Below are 13068 nucleotides of genomic sequence, written 5' to 3'. Positions count from 1 at the left end.
TGCAAATAATTAAATTTATTGAAAAGATAATATTTCGTTGGTCAAAGTGCAAATAACACTTTATAGATTCTCCACGTCTTTTCAATTCAATTCAATTGTTTCAGTTCAACTTATATATGAAAACGTTCGGTCTGCACATTGTATTTGTTAATGTTTCACAATGCCCTTAACATTGATTGAATGTTCATTTATTCATCTTTTTTTTTTCTATGTGTAATGTAAGTCATTTAAGTACAAATCACAATGATACTCCCGGACGTTCATCTATATGACATTTTAACCAACACAAAAACGGTACATTACATGTACAATAACTCTCGCACTAAACGCTTTAGATCAGAGCCTCAAAGATTTTTAAATCTTCAGTTTATTGCACTAAATGTAGGTAAACGATTGGTAAGCATAAAAGGTCTATCTTAACAGTCCAAAGCAGAACAAATGATATAAAAGTCAAGAGACAAATAATGAGATATACATATAGGAAGTAATATACTGCAACGTGCAGACATCACTCTAAATTGAATGAGGATTTTCTGCCCCGTTTACAATAATATTGGAACACAATGGGAGCGTTTTTAAGGAGTAGTTCATGTTCAGGGCGACCTTGACAAATTACTTAAATTTGTTCTTGTAGTGGAAAAAGCCACACTTCAACTGTCGTAAAATTATTGGGTCGGCTATAAATGTTGTAAAGAAGTGATATTCACGAGATTACGTAAGCCTGATGTTTAGATGTTTAGTGTAGCCCATCACATTCGTGTACCATCAGAAAGATGAAAATTCCCGGCAAAAGGGCAAACTGGATGTAATCATTAGAGAATGGTAAATCGATTGTATCAACCGTCTTTCTACGTATACACAATAACCTATGGCGATTTTCCGTCAATTTCAGTATTTGTTTGTGACAATTGATACAATAAATACATCGAAGGACACACTAAACTTATAAAATCATTTCTCATTGTGATCAAACTCTTTATATAAAATTATTATGGAACTGTTGTGTCGGTTTTAAAGACTGTTCCATACCTCCGTATAACTGACCAAATCTGAGGATTGTCCCCACTTTTTTATACGGTCTAGGTTGTTTTATGTTGTTTGGTTTTGCCGGTTTTATTTTTTGTTATTGATAATTTGTTTGTTATTTCTGTGGTTTTTGGTTTGTTAGTTTAAGGTTTATTTTTTTGTTCTGTAATGGTTTTGTTGAGTTTGTTTAATTTAAGATATTCTGTGTATATTATTCTCAGTTTTTAGTCTGAAAACGCAGAATACAGTGAATGCGTAGAACAACTCCATGGGGAGGGATAAATGTCAGCTCAAAGCCATCTATTCGTCTTTAGTGAATGAGGAGCAAACTTTCGAACCATGGGTTATATTGCAGCTAGCCCAAAACAATAATATACATGGGTAGAGCAAACGGTTGCCCCTATCGACTCCACCAACATAAAAGTAAACTGACAGTGAAAACGAAGCAATATGTACAGTGGCCCTGAAATTCCTGACTTGGGGCAGGCTCAATAAATGCGGCGGGCTTAAAGTACTTAAGCATGATCACAATCCTCCCAATTTCACGCATTCATGACTTTAACGTGATATTCTACAATTACATTTAGCTCTTTGCAACGGGAAAAATAAATATCCAGAAAAAAAAATAAGTATTAACTAAAATAAGCCTAACTGAGGGGAAGAACCAATAGTAAAACCATGGGAACATTGAAGTTAGTAATCGTGGTTTCCCCGATTTCTGCTTAGAAAAAAAACATTGTTTGACTTTATTCATAAAAGCTGCATTATTCCGATGACTGCAAAACATCTAGAAATGTCGTCTTTATATCTGCAAATAATAAAAAAAAAACACTTGAGATATGAAATCCATTTAATAATTGGTTCAAACATATACAGGTAATTGTAATTGGTAAAAATATGCATGTATTTAAAAATTGCTTGTATTATCAGTTCTTTTATTTAAACAAAGAAGGTGGAAAATAATCAAAGTTACAATACCAACTTCTTAACATTATTTCTTCTACGCGATGTACTCATATCGTAATATATTTGAGACAACTTTCAAGACGGTTGTGGGAATATTTAGAGCTTTTTTTTTGGTATGATACATATTAACTCGATACAAATATACGATCAAAATGTCATTTCAACGTTTATTATATCTTAAAAGACTCATGTCATACAATCATATATATTTCGAAGTGTGAAGTCACCTTTCTGGAAATATTTTGCAGTTTCTTTGATTAGGGTGAAGTTACGTATTATCATTTTATTAATTTAATTCAGCAGAAATAACTGTCATCAGTGTGTGAAATCCGTCATATAACTTGCATGCATAACTTCAATGTTTGCAACTGATATATGGTTGAAACTTTTAATTCAAATTTGAGGTAATTGTTCATTCACAAGTACATCACTTCTAGAGATTATACACTTAAATAACTTTTCAGCACTTGTGAGAAAAAAGGGTAAGAACAAAATTGCTCAACTGATCAATTCTAGGCAAACGGATATGTGTTTAACATATGGCAATATCTAAGAAAAAACTTCAATTGCCCTGATTTGGTACAGTCATTTCTGATAAAAATCGTGGGCTGAACCATATGTGTTGCGCGCTTAACCTCCCCACTAAGTTGTTTCCTTGTAAATTGCAATGCAAAATGGCAAATTGCCATGGCAAATTTGGTAAATTCAGCAATGGAATCAGCACGGAAGATATATTGATGATATTGCTAATATGAATACATATATCTCCTTGTCAGGTAAGAATATTTCACAATAAGATTTTGAAATCAGAGAAATATAACTTTTTTTCAGGAAATGTGTGAGTTGTATTTTATTTCTATAAACTTTTTTAAATGCCTGACCCTCAAGCAAACAATAGCTAAATAAAAAGAATAGTTGCTTCTATTTCTGGGATATTTTAACAACACCAAATTCAGGGTATATCACTGCAAATAAAAAGATATCAAAATCGTCTCTTGTGTCATATATTTTAGAACTGAAATGTTAACTGTCGTCAAATTTGAAGTTAAGGTCTACACAAACGACGCAGAGAAATTGACTGTTCTACTTTCCTATAATGCATGGGACAAACACATTAATAAAACATCAAGTACAAGAAACAAACTGCCTAAAATGAAGTTGAGTTTAAATCGTATCAAACAATATGGCATAAATCTTAAACTTTCTTATACTTTATTCAGCCAATAACAATTTTTTAAGCTGAAATCAAAATATACAGCTTTGTCAAATAAGGGCTGGGGTCACTCTGTCTAAAAATGCTTCTAACATATATTTTGCGATGGAATATTTAACAATAATGAGCAACGTAAACAATGAAACTATGGCATCAAACAAATTTGACGTTGCTCAGGTTGTAAGATATCGATTCCGTAAACCGGTAGAAAGATTCTAAAGAAAAGAAATATTAAGACCATTTACTGGAAGGAGTAACGCAAAGTTTACATATAACGGACAACGACAATGAACAAACAAAACATTCCAAATGAAATATTGCGATGTTATGTATGGTTACTATCTAAACAAAAACATCAAACATAAAGATCGTATTGTCTTGGTCTTAAAATACTACGAATGATAAAATATAATTATCTTAATATTTAAAAACAATAAGTCTCATCTTAAATGTAAAAATGTACATGAGATATTAATCAATAGTCTGGCGTAAATAAAATGAATGTAATCTAGGGACAAAGACCAGACATGGAACATAGACAGACACAACGAAAACATTATATAACGAAAATAATACATACAAAGTAACAAAAGTAAATGGGCATCTCGGACTTCATACATAAAAACTGGAAGCATGCACCAGGTGCACCGGTATGGTAAGCGTCCTCTGCTTTTTAGTAACACCCACCGCTCATAAAAAGTCAAGTCTACAGTAGACAAAAGAGGAAGGAAAACTGTAACAAGTTGAATAAATCATTGTTCATGGTGTAGATGGATACACTTATTAAATGTCAACATATTTACAAAATGATGATCATGGTGTCATCCAGATCTAAAATTATATTTTAAGATATGAAATTCAAATAAAAAAGTGCAAATTAGATAAAGCCCATGTGGTTGATATATCCGCAAAAAGTTTAAAAGGTAAAAGGTCAAACTTAAACCGAGTTGTTATACAGAAAGTTACCATGTAATTACATCCAGGTCCTAAATTTTACGCCATACAAAGTTTTAAACGTAAATTAGATAGTGATAGGGTTTTATGTGCTTTTTTTACAATCTTACAATCCAATATAAAGCAAATTGCTTAATATTACATCAAATCAAATAAATATCTCCCGAAACAAAACAAGTTGATATCGACAAAGGATAAGTTAAAGAAAAGGCTTATGAAATTGCGAACTTTTAACTGTAAGCTCTTAGTTTAAATAGAAATTTGTCTCCAACCTTGTCTTAAATTGTTGCCAAGAATTAAATAAATATTCAGAAATATATGTTGCAATAATAGCCGCATGTTGTTAGTACAAAAATAAAGAACGAATATGATACTTTTTTGTAAGGCTTACCTTAGCATTGTTAAGATGGTAAACATTTATATTTCTCTACCATCTTCATTGTGATATTGATCGAGTAATAACACGTGACACATGCAAAACAAAAATGCAGTATACGATAGTTTCTGCTGGACAGCTTCGAGGCACGCACATTAAATCTTTCTCAATTGATGAATTACTAAATTAAACTTCTTGTCCACACATTCAACATTGCGCTTTCTGGCTTCACCTCCGTAAGGAATTTCATGAATGCGTATTCATTTAGGCCCATCACGATGTAGAAGGAATTACTAAACCCTCTTCGAACACAATAACACTTTTTTTTTCATTTTTGTGGATTTTGTTTTATTCTACACTTTTACTATTAACAGCGCTGTCGTTATTTTTGGTCGCGTGTCTTCTTGTCATATTTGTTTTCCCCAATAAATTTCAAATCTGCAATAAAGATAAATTTATGACATATTCGAAATCGAATAAGAGCAAAGCACTCCTTAACATAGACTAATTTCGTACATACTATATACAGTTGGCACATTTCTTACCACTCTTCGATTCTGTGAGAGTTTGCTCTCATTGAAAAGTTCTAAACAGTCAGAAACTGTTCTAAATCGCGACACACCTTGCCAGAATATGTCGGGGGTTTAAATTAACTATGTCGTAATCTGTCATGGGTCTTGGAACTCTCTAATTAGAAACTGTTGTGTTTGACATCAATCTGTCAATCTGTATAACATCACCTAGCCAGTAATATTCCACTTCTAAATTGCGTTGATTAGAATAGTTTCTGACATATTTTCAAAGGGTATGGTGAGAAGGAAGCTTTGTTATATTTTAACTTATTCTAGTTAGCTGATACCCTATTTTTCAATTAATGTACAACATCCAGTACTAACAGACAATATTGGTACGACCCTTGCCATATCTACCGTACCAGGCGCTATGTCACTTGAAAGTGTTTGCACTCATATATTTGCAAAAAAAAATGTCAAATTAAAATAATTCTGACTGGAATATATATTTGTCACAGTCATCCAAATGATAGTGATATTTAAAACAAATACATTGTATACAACAATTTAAGATCCTTATTGAAATCATAAGTGCTCGCACTCAAAGATTCTGCAAAAACATGTCAATTATTATAATTGTTATTGCAGTATATAAGTGTCAGTCACCTATACAAAAGGTACAATAAAACAATGAGCTTCGACTTATGGAAATTACAAATGTTTTGCATGAAAATGTCGAATGTATAGTAATTTGGACTGAAGTATATGTGTCACACGCAACCAAATGAAAATAAGATTGACATTTCATACAATAATTGTATACTCTTATTAAAATTTAAAGTGTTTAGCCTCATATGTTTTATATATGTAAGAGCTTTATCGGGAATAAAAGTGTTCAAACTCGTACAATTTGCAAGAAAAAAGTGTAATTTGTAAAGAATTATGACTGAAATGTATGTGTCGCAATCATGAGCACCCACATGATAGTGAAATCAAAAAAAAAACAAAAAAAAAAAAACAAAAAAAAAACATATTCAATTCTTTTAGACGTAATGGAAATTATAAGTGCTTGCACTCATGCATTTTACAAGAAAATGCCATTCTTATAGAGTTTTGACTGAAATATATGTGTTGTAGTCACCCACATATTAGTTAAACTTAAAACAAAGTAACATTTTATTAAATAATTGTAGACCCTTATGAAAATTAAAAGTGCTCGTACACATACATTTTGCAAACATATGTATTTTTAGAATTTTGACTGTCACAAATATGTTCCAATTATCAGCATGATACTTACATTGAACACTTTTACAATGAGATAAGACCCTTTTGAAAATTGAAAAGTGCTCACACCCATACATTTTGCAAGAAAATGTCATATCTAAAGTATTTTGACTAGAATATATATGTCATAGTCACCCACATGATAGCTATATCAAACCATCAGACAACAGGTCGAAATAATTCAATATTAATTTTAATGATTTATTGCTTTTAAGTATTAAAATAGTCCAAATTACATCAGACAGAAAAATTCAACTATTTAGTACTGTGTCCACAATTTGTTAACCAGACTTCCTGTTCTAACATAGACTGAACTAGTATCAATAACTGTCCAGTGGTATGACAGTTTAGAACAGCTTTTCGTTTTTCTTTGTCGTGACCCAGGACAGTTTCTGTCAGGATCGGTCAGACTCTGTAAGGAATTTTGTTCTATTTTCTGCCATGAACCTTTTTTTTTTTGTCTGACAGATTGTGACAGATTTCAAGAGTAGGTAGAAGGGATCGCTATTGTATATTTGTCAATCATGATTTATCTTTAACAGCCGAATAACTTATAATTATTAATAATATGTTTATATATGACTCTAAACCTATCAGAGAAACAATTTCTCTGGTTAATGGGTGATTATTGACTGATCTGTGATAGATCAAAAACTAGTGCCAGATTTCGTTTGCAGAATGTCGGTAACTCTTTTTTTTTTATTTTAAATTTCTTTGAGACGAATGAAAAGAAGGAATTATAAATTCTAAAAACTCATTCTTCAATTTCAAATAGAATAAATTATACTACAAAAGTGTTTATCCAATTCCAAGCCGGCCTTTCAACTACATTGGGATGAATAAATTTCTGTTTGAGTTTCCCACCATTTAATATTTTCTTAGTTTTCAATGCATTTCATATATGCCGCCGCTATTTTTACAGAAACTGTTTGACAATTGAACAAATGATCTGAAACTATTAACTTATTAATAATTGATCGTAAACTTAGTTGCATAGATCGGTCTTGGTACTATATATGACGATTGTGTATGAGTGCATTAACAACTGTAATAAAACTGTTTAATTAGCAATAACTTATCTTTAATAAGTTCCAAATTTCCTGTTCCTCAACCAACCAATCTAAAAATAAAAGTTATTCACAGTGTAAATACGTTTTTTGTTTCTTAGAATATTCTTAAAAAATATTTCACTCCACAACGGTATTGATTAAGTACTTTAACTACTTCGATAGATAACCGATCATTTATATATTTTTCCTTTAAAAGGCACCTAGTTGAACAGTGTTCAAATATGTTTTTTTAATATGAAACATGTAAAACATATTTGGAAGTCTATATTTCAGCATTCACATTTACATTTCTAAATTAACTATCAAATATACTGCATTCTTTAATAATAATTAAAAAAAAACACACATGACGAAAAAAATTAATAGTTATTTTAAATACTTCTATTTTCTTAACAATATGCAATATGTTCATTTTCTTTTGAAACATACTGTTTACAATCGATATTGTTTACAGTTTACAGTATTGGCGCATTAAAAATACTTCAAATGACTAATTCTTTAATGTTTTTGATAGGATTATCTTTGATCTCCTTGCATGAATTTAATTATTAACAGCTCTACAATTTTCAAAAAGATCGATAACCAGGTATTGCAACAGTTTTGTTTTAAATATTTTTGATTCTTTAATAACCAAAATATGATCAGGAATGCCGAAGAACGCCTAGATGTAACGAATGTGCGGAAATTTTTCTGTGCACTAGTTAAATCTTAATTCGTTGTTGGCACGAATGATCATATTCTGGTAATTAACGATAACCAATTATTATCATATTAATCGTTGCTATTTTCAACATGAATTTAAAATTGGGTGAGCGGCGGATTGATATTTGTGACATGTTGACGTGAGAAAGTGTGAGTATAAAATTAACGAATTAATTACACAGTGTGAATTTTAGATTTTGTTTTTCACTGGGAACATTCTGCAAATCACTGCAACCTATATAATAAAACAGATAATTTCAACATCCAGTCGTGTAATAAAATATGTTAATCAAATAGTATACTTACTACATCAGTGTGGAAGTTATGATGGTAAGTGTAGGTCTAGTAATATTTTCCTGTTATCCGCTTAATTGAATATGGTCCTTTTAAGATTGAACCTCTGTTAGTTAGGCGTATTGGATTTTTCCTTGACCAATCATACTGTTGCCACGCCTACATAACCTCTACCAAGTAACGACCGATTAAAGTTCATTTCTTTGATCTAAAAGTAAAAAAAAATGAAATGAGCATTTTGTCGTTAAATGGTCCTGTATATTGTTTGAAACACAGGACCTAACTATACTACACATTTAAATATGTTTGTAATGTGTATTATCAGCCATGCATTTAATACAAATCACACTGATATAATAAAGTTTCCCGTAAAAAGTTAATAATTGTTTCCTCAGACACAGCTTACAAAGTGCTACTTTACGTCTGCGTTTTATTTTCTGTTTGCATGGAATTCCATTGTTCATCTATTGATTATTCAACAGTTAATCTAAATAACGTGTTGTTTGAAATGTTAATAATACAGACTAAATTGCAATACTGTGAACATGATTTTGTTTATAAATGTTTTTTTTCAATTTATAGCTAGACTTTATATCACAATAGTTGTGTAAAACGTTCATGATGATAAATATACTTATAGATTATATTTGATAAATAAATTACTATTCTTTTCAATAAAAAAGTGTTTTTCATTGGAAATAACCACTAATCATCTCTTGATAACTAATTATTACATACAAGGTAAGAAATTTAAACATATAGCAAGATATTGGTTGTTTTTAAACCATGACTCAAAGCCAAGGTGCAGTGCAGTCTAAAACCTTTCAAAAACAATATAAAAACTTACCATATTGAAGGCAGTATTCTCAAAGTGGAACTTTGTTGTGTCACTTAATTCGTTTTAAGAAGAATTACATTACGTACTGTAGTTGTTAATTACATTATTGATAGTTAATATATATGTAAACAAGTTATAGTTTGTGACACTCATTTGAAATAATATAACCAGAACATTACTAATAACATATATACCAAATAGACATAAATATGTTCGTTTGAGTACGTTTTAAATGAAATGATGAAATTTGTGCCACCCACGTTACAATCGCGGTATATGTTAGATATATTTCAGACTGTTAGATTAAATAATACAGAAACAAGCTTAAGACACGCTAGAGAGATAATGTATAAGCAGACGCTAAACGACAGTTTAGAACAAATCCACCATCAGATAGACTCAGAAGTAATGATAAAGAGATACGTTATAAAAAAACGTTTGATAGCCAATGTTTATTATCAGAGGTAGACGTAGAAAACAATAGCAGTGATAAGACCTACACTGCTACCACTCTCTCCAAAGAAGAGATTGTGGAAAACCATAAATATGTGCTATCCTCTTTTGGTCTCTCTACCAAGGACGATGATTGTGATTTACCGTCTATGTACTGGATTCCTAAACTTCACAAGAATCCATATACACAACGTTTCATAGCTGGATCTGCAAAATGTACCACCAAACCTCTTTCAAAACTTTTAACTTCTATACTCACAACTGTCTAAGAGGGTCTACAGTCCTACCACAACACTTGTTACTCCCGTAGTGGTATTAATTCAATGTGGATCCTGAAAAATTCAAAAGATCTTTTGGAGACAATCAGTTTAAGACTATTATCTGAATAAAATAGCATTACAACCTAAGATTTTTCAACACTGTATACTTCTATTCCCCATACTCAGTTAAAATCCCGACTTAAAAACATTATATATCCTTGGTTTTTTTTCAAAAAAAGATGGTACACCTAGATACAAATATATAGTTCTTGGTAGAGATTCCTCATACTTTGTAAGAAATAATTCCAAATCGTCTTCCAAATATACAGAGAAAGATGTTTACAATCTGGTAGCAACATAACAATGTTCCAGAAGACAATTTATTAGAGTTATAGCGCGATACAAAACGTCTGCGTAGTTTCGACCAACTCTGGCATAACGTATGAGTTGTGATATGAACACTCCATACGCAGGAGCTGAAGGGATGTTGCCACAGATGCAAGGAAAGTTGACAATTCTGAATGAAAAGTCATCACGTTTGTCGTAAAGTTTGGTCAATAGTTTTCCTTTACCATCAATTTCTAAGTGTAGGTCATGATATGAGGCTTTAGAATTTAGAATTAGAATCAATACACAAACAAAGAAAAATAATTCATTTTATTATAAATTGTTTGTAGACTGTTCCTCTTCTGTCTGGTGGAGGCAGCCCTCCCAAACTTTTATACGGAAATACAGTTTACTTTAGATAGATATTTTTTTGTGCAGATATTGCATAAACATACAGAAATGTTTCGTTAACTTTGCTAATCCAAACATTGAGAAAACCTCAACACGAAGTGAAGTAAAAATATATTTTGCTCTGATATAAGCATTTCCTTACTTTTGCCTTTATGGGAAAATCCATTAATCACATATAGAAATAAAACCCTTAAACTAAATGCCCATAGACTTTGAGTGACAAAGAACAAATGTATTTTTGTTTTTGATTTGTGCATATATGATTTTTAGCTTCATTGATACGATTTTGAGGGGAGGGGGCGGTGTGGGTAGATATAGAAAGTGCAGAGTGATTTTTTTTCTGATTTTATCATTTAATTATATTATTCCAGCAAATTTTGATGTTTGCCACGTCATCATGTCACTGATATCTTTATATTTGTATTTTTTTTTCTGGACAATGAAATAAACCAGATATTCTTAATGTATGAAACACAGCCCATCAGCCAATATTGTGGTTATTAGCAAAACAGAAATAACTCTATAAAAAAAGCCAGAGTTCAAGTTTTCTCCTTTTCCTTTTTTCAACATTCGAATACAGAATTGGAAATTATCATGGAAAACATCCAAATGGTGTTTTTTACAAATGAAGTATTTTAAAGTTCTAACAAATCATTAAGCATCTTTCGAGGGAGGATTGTGAGGGGGGTTCGGGAAGGACCAAGAACTCATTTCAACATTAATTTCTCTATTCTCCAATGGAGTTGGAAATGGTCGCAATCGACTCGAGAGGGGTCAGAGATCGTATTTCAACATTAATTTCCTTATTCGCCATTTTAGGTCGCACAGAGTTGGAAATGATCGCAATCGATTCGGGAGAAGTCAGACTCTAATTTTAACATTAATTTCTTTTTTTCAACATTCATTTCCTGTTTTTTTTGCCCTTCTTGGTCGACATAGTTGGGAAAGGTCGCAATCGACTTCTGAGGAGTCGAAGATATTATGTTAACATTCATTTCCTTTTTTCGCCATATTATGTCGGACAGAGTTGAAATGATCGCAATGGACTCGAAAGGGGTCAGATATATTATTCATTTCTTTTTTCAACATTCGTTTTCTTATTCGCCTAATACGGTCGGATAGAGTTGGGAATGACACGGGAGGGGTAAAAGATCTCATTTCAACATTCATTTCCTTTTACAACATTCATTTCTGTATTCAACAGTTTAGTCGTACATAATAAAAAATTGTCTAAGATCTCGTTTTAACTTTCATTTCATTTTTCAACATTTAATGTCATTTCCCTTTGCATCTATGTAGTCATTGGGTTTAGCTAACCATGCACTACCCTTCCTTGTTAAATGCCATAACCTCTGAAAATACTATGCGTGACTAACAGTATGGCTTATTTGTATTTATTATTATTATTATTATTATTATTATTATTATTATTATTATTATTTTATTTTTTTTATTTATTTATTATTTTTTTTTTTCACAATTTTTACTTTTGGAGTCATTTCTTTCGAGGACTTGTTACAATTTGTCATAATCAATTAAAAATTGTTCAAAGTCTTTAAATGTTTAAATGAGTCCTTGGTCCCTCCCGAACCCTTCTCACAATCCTTCAACAAAAATGTTCATGATTTGTTAGCACTTCAAATGTTTAAAATAGGTCCTAGTTCAATGAATCTTTAAATAATTTCATTAGTTTAAGAAAGATATTTCCGCCACATCGACTTGCCTACAAACTTGTAATTAAACTTGTATAGACAATTAATGTACATGATAAATCATTTATACTGATAAATGAACTTCAAGCCACTACATGTTATATTTAGTTCGAGCAAAAATAAATGCGACATCAATGGTCAACCCGTGGTAATTTATGATAAACTGGAGTTTCCGTGATTTACTTCTTGAAAATACCACCATTAGCTGCAGACAATATATGTTATATTACTTTTATACTGAATATTATCAAGTTTGTGTTTGAATAACATCTAAAAAAATGACTGGTTATACCTCCGAAAATTACAATTTAAGCTCACTATCACTTTTTGCTTTGCTGGTAAAAAAAACAATAAATAAGGTCATGGAAACGTTATATTTCGGGGACAAATTCGTTAAAAAGTAATAAAAGGAACCAATAAAACCAGAAACACGTTTTATAGGGACACATATCAGGCATTCAAAACAGACACACACAACAAGAACCATAAAATAACCAAAATAATACGTACAAAACAAAAACAAAAACAAATGAACTAATCGGATTCCACGAAACACTGGGAGCATATACCAGGTATTAACAGCAGTATAAAAAGTATAAAAAAAATCATTAACGATGATAATTCTTCAGAATCATACTAAAAAAAAATATAAGAAAACAAAAACCAC

At 31.1% G+C, this 13068-nt stretch overlaps 1 long non-coding RNA gene across 2 annotated transcripts; it reads right to left on the bottom strand.

The window, feature by feature from the left end:
* Positions 1-1758: 1758 nt before the first annotated feature.
* On the bottom strand, positions 1759-9389 carry LOC148596441 (uncharacterized). Of its 2 annotated transcripts, XR_015919248.1 has the most exons (5): positions 9248-9389; positions 8413-8608; positions 4551-7454; positions 3786-3911; positions 1759-1834 (listed from the first exon to the last, which is right to left on the bottom strand). It is a non-coding gene; the product is annotated as an uncharacterized LOC148596441 (long non-coding RNA). The 2 variants fall into 2 exon arrangements; XR_015919247.1 differs by lacking the exon at positions 9248-9389 and having other exon boundaries at positions 8413-8666.
* Positions 9390-13068: the final 3679 nt, after the last annotated feature.

The sequence above is a fragment of the Perna viridis genome, unplaced genomic scaffold (assembly GCF_037379345.1).
Source record: "Perna viridis isolate PV_CMFRI_1.1 ecotype Kerala unplaced genomic scaffold, ASM3737934v1 SUPER_16.1, whole genome shotgun sequence".
In the NCBI taxonomy this organism is placed as follows: Eukaryota; Metazoa; Mollusca; class Bivalvia; order Mytilida; family Mytilidae; genus Perna; species Perna viridis.
This window is presented reverse-complemented; position numbering and strand designations above follow the sequence as displayed.